The 6,817-nt window shown below is 36.7% G+C and overlaps 1 protein-coding gene across 2 annotated transcripts in view; it reads left to right on the top strand.

Annotated features, from left to right (window-relative positions):
- Positions 1-1,059: 1,059 nt before the first annotated feature.
- Positions 1,060-6,817, top strand: part of spop (speckle type BTB/POZ protein) — a 132,194-nt gene continuing 126,436 nt past the window's right edge. For both annotated transcript variants that reach the window (XM_055194420.2, XM_073857476.1), the window contains exon 1: positions 1,060-1,175. The gene's annotated coding sequence lies outside the window, so the exon portion shown is untranslated. The remainder of the gene's footprint in view (positions 1,176-6,817) is intronic.

Here is a 6,817-nt window from a genome sequence, read left to right as displayed (position 1 = left end):
GCTTTTACAAAGAGAGTCCTTTTGGATATATACGTTGAAAGCAACAACATTTCCAGGTTTAAATGGAGAATTGGACTTTGTACCCTTTTTGTGATAAGTGTTGAATTATAATACTTTGTATTTTGAGTTGGACATTATTGAACTGTGGAATTTATATAGTTTTGATTTTGATTTTTTTTTTTTTTTTTTTTTTTTTTCCTCTCTCTCTGTATGGTGTTTTGATGAGTAATGTATTGGCTGTGTCTTTGGTGTGTGGGTTACATTGAGCTTTCTCTCTTTAGGCTCCCTTACATATCGCGACCAGGTGATCGCTATTGGACTAATTGACTGCCGTTCAAATGAACTTGTGTGTGCATGTGTTTGTTACACCCTGACGAAGGCTTGTTAGCCGCAACGCGTAGGTGTATTTGTCACCTGTTTTTAAAACAAAAAGCCATGTGAAAATAAAGGCTTTTTAACTATATTTACAACATTCGAGTGCCTTGGATTTTTCATATAAACTAATATTCATGTTGCAGACACGTCAGTACTTTTGTGTCATCATCTGCTTTGAAAAAACAATACTTTTATTTTTTGTAAATTATTAACATACCTTACGGAATATATATTTTTAATAGTAAAAGTGTAGTAATCATGGCTTATAATTATAATTTAAATGTGTGATTCAACTATGTATCATGTTTTGTATAAGTAATTAATGAGTAAGTAATTGTATAAGTAGACAGTCAAAAGTGGAAATGGTACAGTATAATAATCTAAATAATAAAATGACACAAGCAAAGTGTAGATCTCCCGCCTATAGCCTCATTTATATACTACTATATGAAACATATCATTTAAAAGACATCAATTGTAATTTTAACAACGTTCTAACTACATAAATCATAACGCGATTTTGTAGGAATTGTAATAAGGCGCTAAGAAAACTACCCATGAGGAGTTTTTTCAGCCAATGGAGTCGCGCGGGGTCCTAGGGGAGACCGAATTGCCCGGGGGGACCCAATTGCTCACGACACCTGGACCATAAGATAATATAACCCGTGCATGGATCAATCTGAAGACGCTGGGAATCTAGTACGTGCGCGCTCCCGCGTTCCGTCATTCATTTAACCCGGACGTGAAGCCGCTCCATAGAAAAATATCCGATACGGTAAAACAACCTGCCTTCAAAAAAGGTACGTTTAAAAACCCAAACAATATATAACACAACAGACGAGAGTGTGTTTTTCGATATATTTAGCCTTAGTCTGCATGCTAAAGTTAAAAAAGCGCGTTTTCTGGCTCTGTGTGGTCTGAATTTCAGCTTGTTGTAGTGCTAACTAGCTTAGCCTCTTGTTGCGCGTACCAGCCCCATCACTTTACGAGTCATGTGTAATACGCAAAACAGGTTAATAACATAATTCCTTCAGCTTCCGTCTTTCCGCTGTAAAACATTTTAACGAATTAACAGTTGAGGATTTACTGTCAATTCAGTGTTTTTTAAAACTAGTATGTTAATTAACAGCAGACTGGTTATTTCACCTGCTTTAGATTGTTGTATAGTTTATAAGTGTTTAATATGTGTTAAGTTTGTGTTTATGTGATGGTTTAGTGGTTTTAAGACAAGTATGGCTTTATGAGATGTTTGAAGTTACGGTGCTCTGTCGACACTTTCACTTCAGTGCGCGGTTATTGTTGTTAATGCCTTGAAGTTGTTTTTGAGTAGAGGCCTGGGTATCACTGACACGAGCCTTGCTAAATTGTGATCCTGTATTGACTGTAAATGGAAGAATCGTCCACGCATGCGCTTTCCCCACCTCTCGTATTCTGCCAGAAAGTGAGTTGTTGCCATGCGCATGCGCAGTGCGGCGCTGCAGGGGCTCACTTTGCCAGAAATTGAGCCGCGTTCTTGTTCGGGTTCACGCAGACGTTGTTGAATAGGTTGCTGCATTGCAGGAATTAGACACAGCTGACTTGTTGGTTTGTCTGGCTCGATCATAAAGCAAAACTGTGACTGTGGCATTCATGGATGGACGGTGGAAGTGGTTCCACTTTTGTGTTCATGTAGCTTAGTTTTAAAGGTTGTTGGTTTGAATCCCAGAGTGGACCTTGGGTCACTTTAGATAAAAGCATCTGACAAATTATGTTTCTCAAATGATTCCTGAAGATTAACCAGTGCATGTGTACACTACTGAGCTAAATGCAGAGGTCACATTTCAAGTATGGACCGGTTTTAAATGTTTGATAGACATCACAACCTTGGCTTACCTTTGTTTGTCTGCTGTGTTTTTAGCTCTTATTTGAATAAAGTATTTTACATCTTTTTGACCCTATTACTCTTATCCCAGATTTCAGTCCCACAATCCCTAGTGCAATACTGTCTGTTACACAGAATGAATTGTAAAAGCCTCCTCATGCCAGGGGACACATGAGGTTACAGAGAGCAACTCATGAGTGTGTTGGAGAGATGGATGCAGATTGTGAAAATTAACACAGTCCTGAAAGAAGTTGTGATGATGCATGTTTTTATATTCAGTTTGATGCCCAGCTCTTAACCCCAGCAATGAAGTGTTAAAACCACACCAGTCTCATATTTGTTAAACTCCTTGGAGGCTGCTGCTCTTTTCAGATGTATCAAAATTTCTGCCATCTGTTGTTCCACACATATTTTATTTCCATATTTATTTTGACATTTTAGCATAAGCTTTAAAACCAGGCTGACCCACATCACATCGCGTTTTGAAGGTTTTAGTTTTTTCAGGTCTATTGATGATGAATACAGAATATTGAAGAATACAATTGATCTGATTTTTTTTCTTTTTATAGTGTTTCTCTGTAAAATAAAATGTGAATACCTGTTGCTGGTCAGCAATAACCTGATTCAGCATTAACCTGATTCAGTGTTTTACCTACATTCACTAACTTTGTGAATCTTTAGCCCACGAGGCTTGTGGTTGTGCCTGGGTAGTTTAACCAAAATTAAAACTTTTTTCACTTACTTGTCTTCAAGTTGTTGACAAAACAAACCAAAATATGTTTTCAATAAATAACCTTGTTTTTAGGAAAGTTAATGTGTATATGACAAAAGGTCTTCTGAAGACAAATCTGATCTTTAAATCTGTTGCAGTTTCTCATGTAAACAGTTGTGTGACTTTAAATATAGCACGCAGGTTATGTGGACCCCTTTAACTCTTTCCCCACCATTGACGAGTTATCTCGTCAATTAAGAGAAAACATTTGCATAAAAAAAGTGTTCCTGATAAATTTTTGTTAATCTGCAATACCACGATTATCCACATGGCGCGCTTACCCAATTTATGAAATTAAAAACTGAAGCCAAAATGTTATTTACTAATTTTAAACTCCATGTATGTTTTGATAATCATTCTGAATCTTTATCAAAATTCCTTTACAAAAATGCAATTATTTCAGCTTTTTGCTTAATAATTTGTATTTTGAAAGAAAAATACCCATATTTGATAGTTTATAAGCAGAGAAAAAAAGAGGGTCTGTTCTTTCATTTGATATATTTGTATGTTTATATATTTTTAGAAGAAAAATTTCCTGGAAGGCATTTAGCAGGGCTCCAGACTAACTTTTTTCACTAGAGCACAGTGGCCCCCAACTGAAAATTTTAGGGGCGCAACCAGAAAATTAGGGGCACACACTGTAAATCAACATGCTAATCAAATATTCACATTTCTACTAATTTCCACTGTATTAATAATAAATACTTTAATGATAGATGCAGAAAGTACAATGTGTGGTTTCAAATTCAGTGTCACATCAAAAAAAAGGTCAAATTTACTGGTCGCACATGTAAAATTCAGTGGCACACTCTCAAATTTTGGTGGCAGTCTGGAGCCCTGATTTAGTGAAAATCACAAAAAATGGCTTTCGTAACTAGAAAAATGTGGAATGAGTTAATACAAACCTTTTTAGGCTTTATAGCTCTGACTATAGTCTGTTTACATGTACGCACTAGGGCTGCACGATTTCGGTAATTTATCCCATTGCGGTTATTGATGCTAATATTGCGATGTGTGGTTGCGATTATAATAAATGGTATCATGAGTCATCTTGATGGGTTTTAAGGAAAATCCACACACAGTTTAGTGATAATGCTAAAATGTGTATTTGTAAAACTAGAAATGTTTTCGTTGTGCCACGTGATGTAGCAACTGCTCAGTGTCAGTAATCCTAAATCCAAAATACCACCATAGAACAGACATAGATTTTTTTATTAGCTGCCAGATCACTGTCAACCTCCTCTGCATCCATCTTCGCTCTGGTATTTCCGCGCTGCGCACACACAAGTGACGACGCACACCACACACGTGCATGCCACACGTGCACTGCCTTTTTTGTTCGTTTTTCTTTCTTTTTTTAAACAGCAAGGAAAATCATCAAACTGTTATCAGAAAGTTTGTGTTAACAAGTCCACACATTTATTTATTTAATATAATTGCAACATTATAGTTTATATTAAAGTATAGTTTATTTGACTCGTACGTACACAGACATTCAACACATGCGCATTTCGACTAAATGAAATGCATCTCCTGGGCTACATTCTCCTGTAGGCTCATGTGCAACCTACACGTACAATGTATATGGGGTTTAAAACATTTGGTGGACCTTGCATACGCAAAAAAATAGACCATTCTTCTGTCTTTAGTTGTTATGTAGGCTTGACAGCCTCTTTTCTTTTTCAGTTTTGTTAACAACCTTTTCTGTCAATTTAAAGAGATGGCATTACTGGTTTCGTCTGACAAATGAGATTGTTTTTGTGTAAACTGATTTAAAGTTTCAATTTAGCCTCAAGCTCAAAATAGTAAAATGTTACATTTTAAACTTGTTTAACAGTTAAATTTGACTTAAACAGACTTAAACTTATGTCTGTGGCTCTGTCTGAAGTCAGATTTTGAATCAAATACATTTGTATTGTCCTCCAGGGCTGATGTGTCTGACAGGGCTTTCTAAGCAAGTGTCTAAAATGATGGATTCTTTCCTGTACCTATCATCTGTGTAAAATAGGGCTGATGGAGCGACTCTGAATAAACTTGCATTAGGCCCTGATTAAAGTCCAGTGGAAATGTGATGGTTTCTTTCATTGAGGAAAGATTTACTACCGCAACTCTGGCTTGGCAGTTTCCGCTCTTTGAAAAGAAAGTAATTCATCAATTAGTCAGCAACTCCATCAAAGCCAAGATATTATGCACCAAATTACATCGAATGATGAACAGTGTTAATTTATGTACGAACCCTAGACCATGCGGCAGACTGCGAATAAGAGAGATTGCATTGTTGAAATATTCAGATTATTATTTTTATAAGCTGTTGTTATTATGTAATGACTGAGCAATGTTAACAGTAGTAAATGGCCTGCTTGGGTGTAATAAACATAGATCTGTGTTTGTTTAATAAGGTTGCTGATAAAGTGCCTGCGTATTACCCATTAAACAACCACATGTTTTGAATGTTTCCTTAAAGATGTCTGGCGACTTTGGAAGAGGAAGTGGTGTAAAACATAATTGGCTACCGTTAAATGGCTGCTCAGCAAGCCGGCAGATGAATTGCGAACAGTGTAACAAAACAAACCTTGCATGTCCGTTATTCGATCATTAAAGAGTTTTGGCTCAAATAGACTTGGTCCATGTTAAATAAAGTTTATTTGTATTTTGTCTTTGTCTATATTTCCAATGGAAAAGGGGGAGTTGGCATTGTTTGAATGGGTACGAAGTGAGGGCTGGGTTTGAGTGTGTGTGGATGTGTTAAAGATACGCGGCTCATTTTTCACGCCGACGCTTGCAGTGAGAAAACGTAGCACCGATTGGATTTGTTTACATGAGAGGATGGAGATTGAAATATGGATTGAGGTCGCAAATGCCTGCGTGAGCTTCCATATAAGGGCTGGTGTATTTTCATGCTTATTTCCTCAGCGTGCTTGTGTCTTTGCGCAAACATCACGCTGTATTGTCAGAAGAAGTATGCATGTCTGATTATATTTAGATATAAGCAGCCCCCAACAGGTATGAACTGGCTTAGTGTCTGTCTGATTGGAATTACTTAGCTTGTATCCTAACTAGAAAAATGCAAAACAAGGTTTTACAGAAGCCTGGGGTCTTAAGATACATTTTTTTTTAACTTGTAAAAGCCTTTAAAAGTGACAACTCCAAAGACGCCCATATGCACTTGCACACATACAAACATATTGAGACCAAATTCAACAAGACGCTGTCAGTGTAACTGATAAGCTATTTAAGAAACGTAGGCTTAGTACTCCAAGAAAACCAAAGACATAAGGAATATTCATAACAGTGGAACATTGCTCGCAGTCGCAGCAGGCAAGTTTTGAAGTCTGAAAGTAATTGTCTGGATGTGTATTAAAGAAAAGATTTGTGGTTTGATGACTGTGGTGGCATTGCTTTAAAGGGTATGAAGGTAGTTTTTCCTGCTGATGGTCCAACAGCTTGTTAAAACGCACAGCATGCTAAATTCTTCTCCGAGATGTTGCCTAATTCATCCTCTTTAAAGCAATGCTGCTTAAAATGAAAGCTAACAAGGAAAAATCTAGATAATTTTTTTAAACATCATCTAACCCTAGTAATAAATGTTTTTCCTTATAGTCCGCATTTACACTGCATGTCTGAAGTCACTCAATTCCGATATTTTCTTCTCTCATGTGGCACAGATCGGATATAACACACAAATGTGTAAGCACTGCAAGAAAAAACGCTTGGATACTGATATACCCAGATTGGTTTCATGCCTTATTCATATGTGAAATGAAAGGGATAGTTCACCCAAAAATGAAAATAATGTCATTAATAACTCA

This window comes from Misgurnus anguillicaudatus, chromosome 19 (assembly GCF_027580225.2).
Source record: "Misgurnus anguillicaudatus chromosome 19, ASM2758022v2, whole genome shotgun sequence".
Lineage (NCBI taxonomy): Eukaryota > Metazoa > Chordata > Actinopteri > Cypriniformes > Cobitidae > Misgurnus > Misgurnus anguillicaudatus.
The sequence above is the reverse complement of the archived record's forward strand: the minus strand, read 5'-3'. Positions and strand labels throughout refer to the sequence as shown.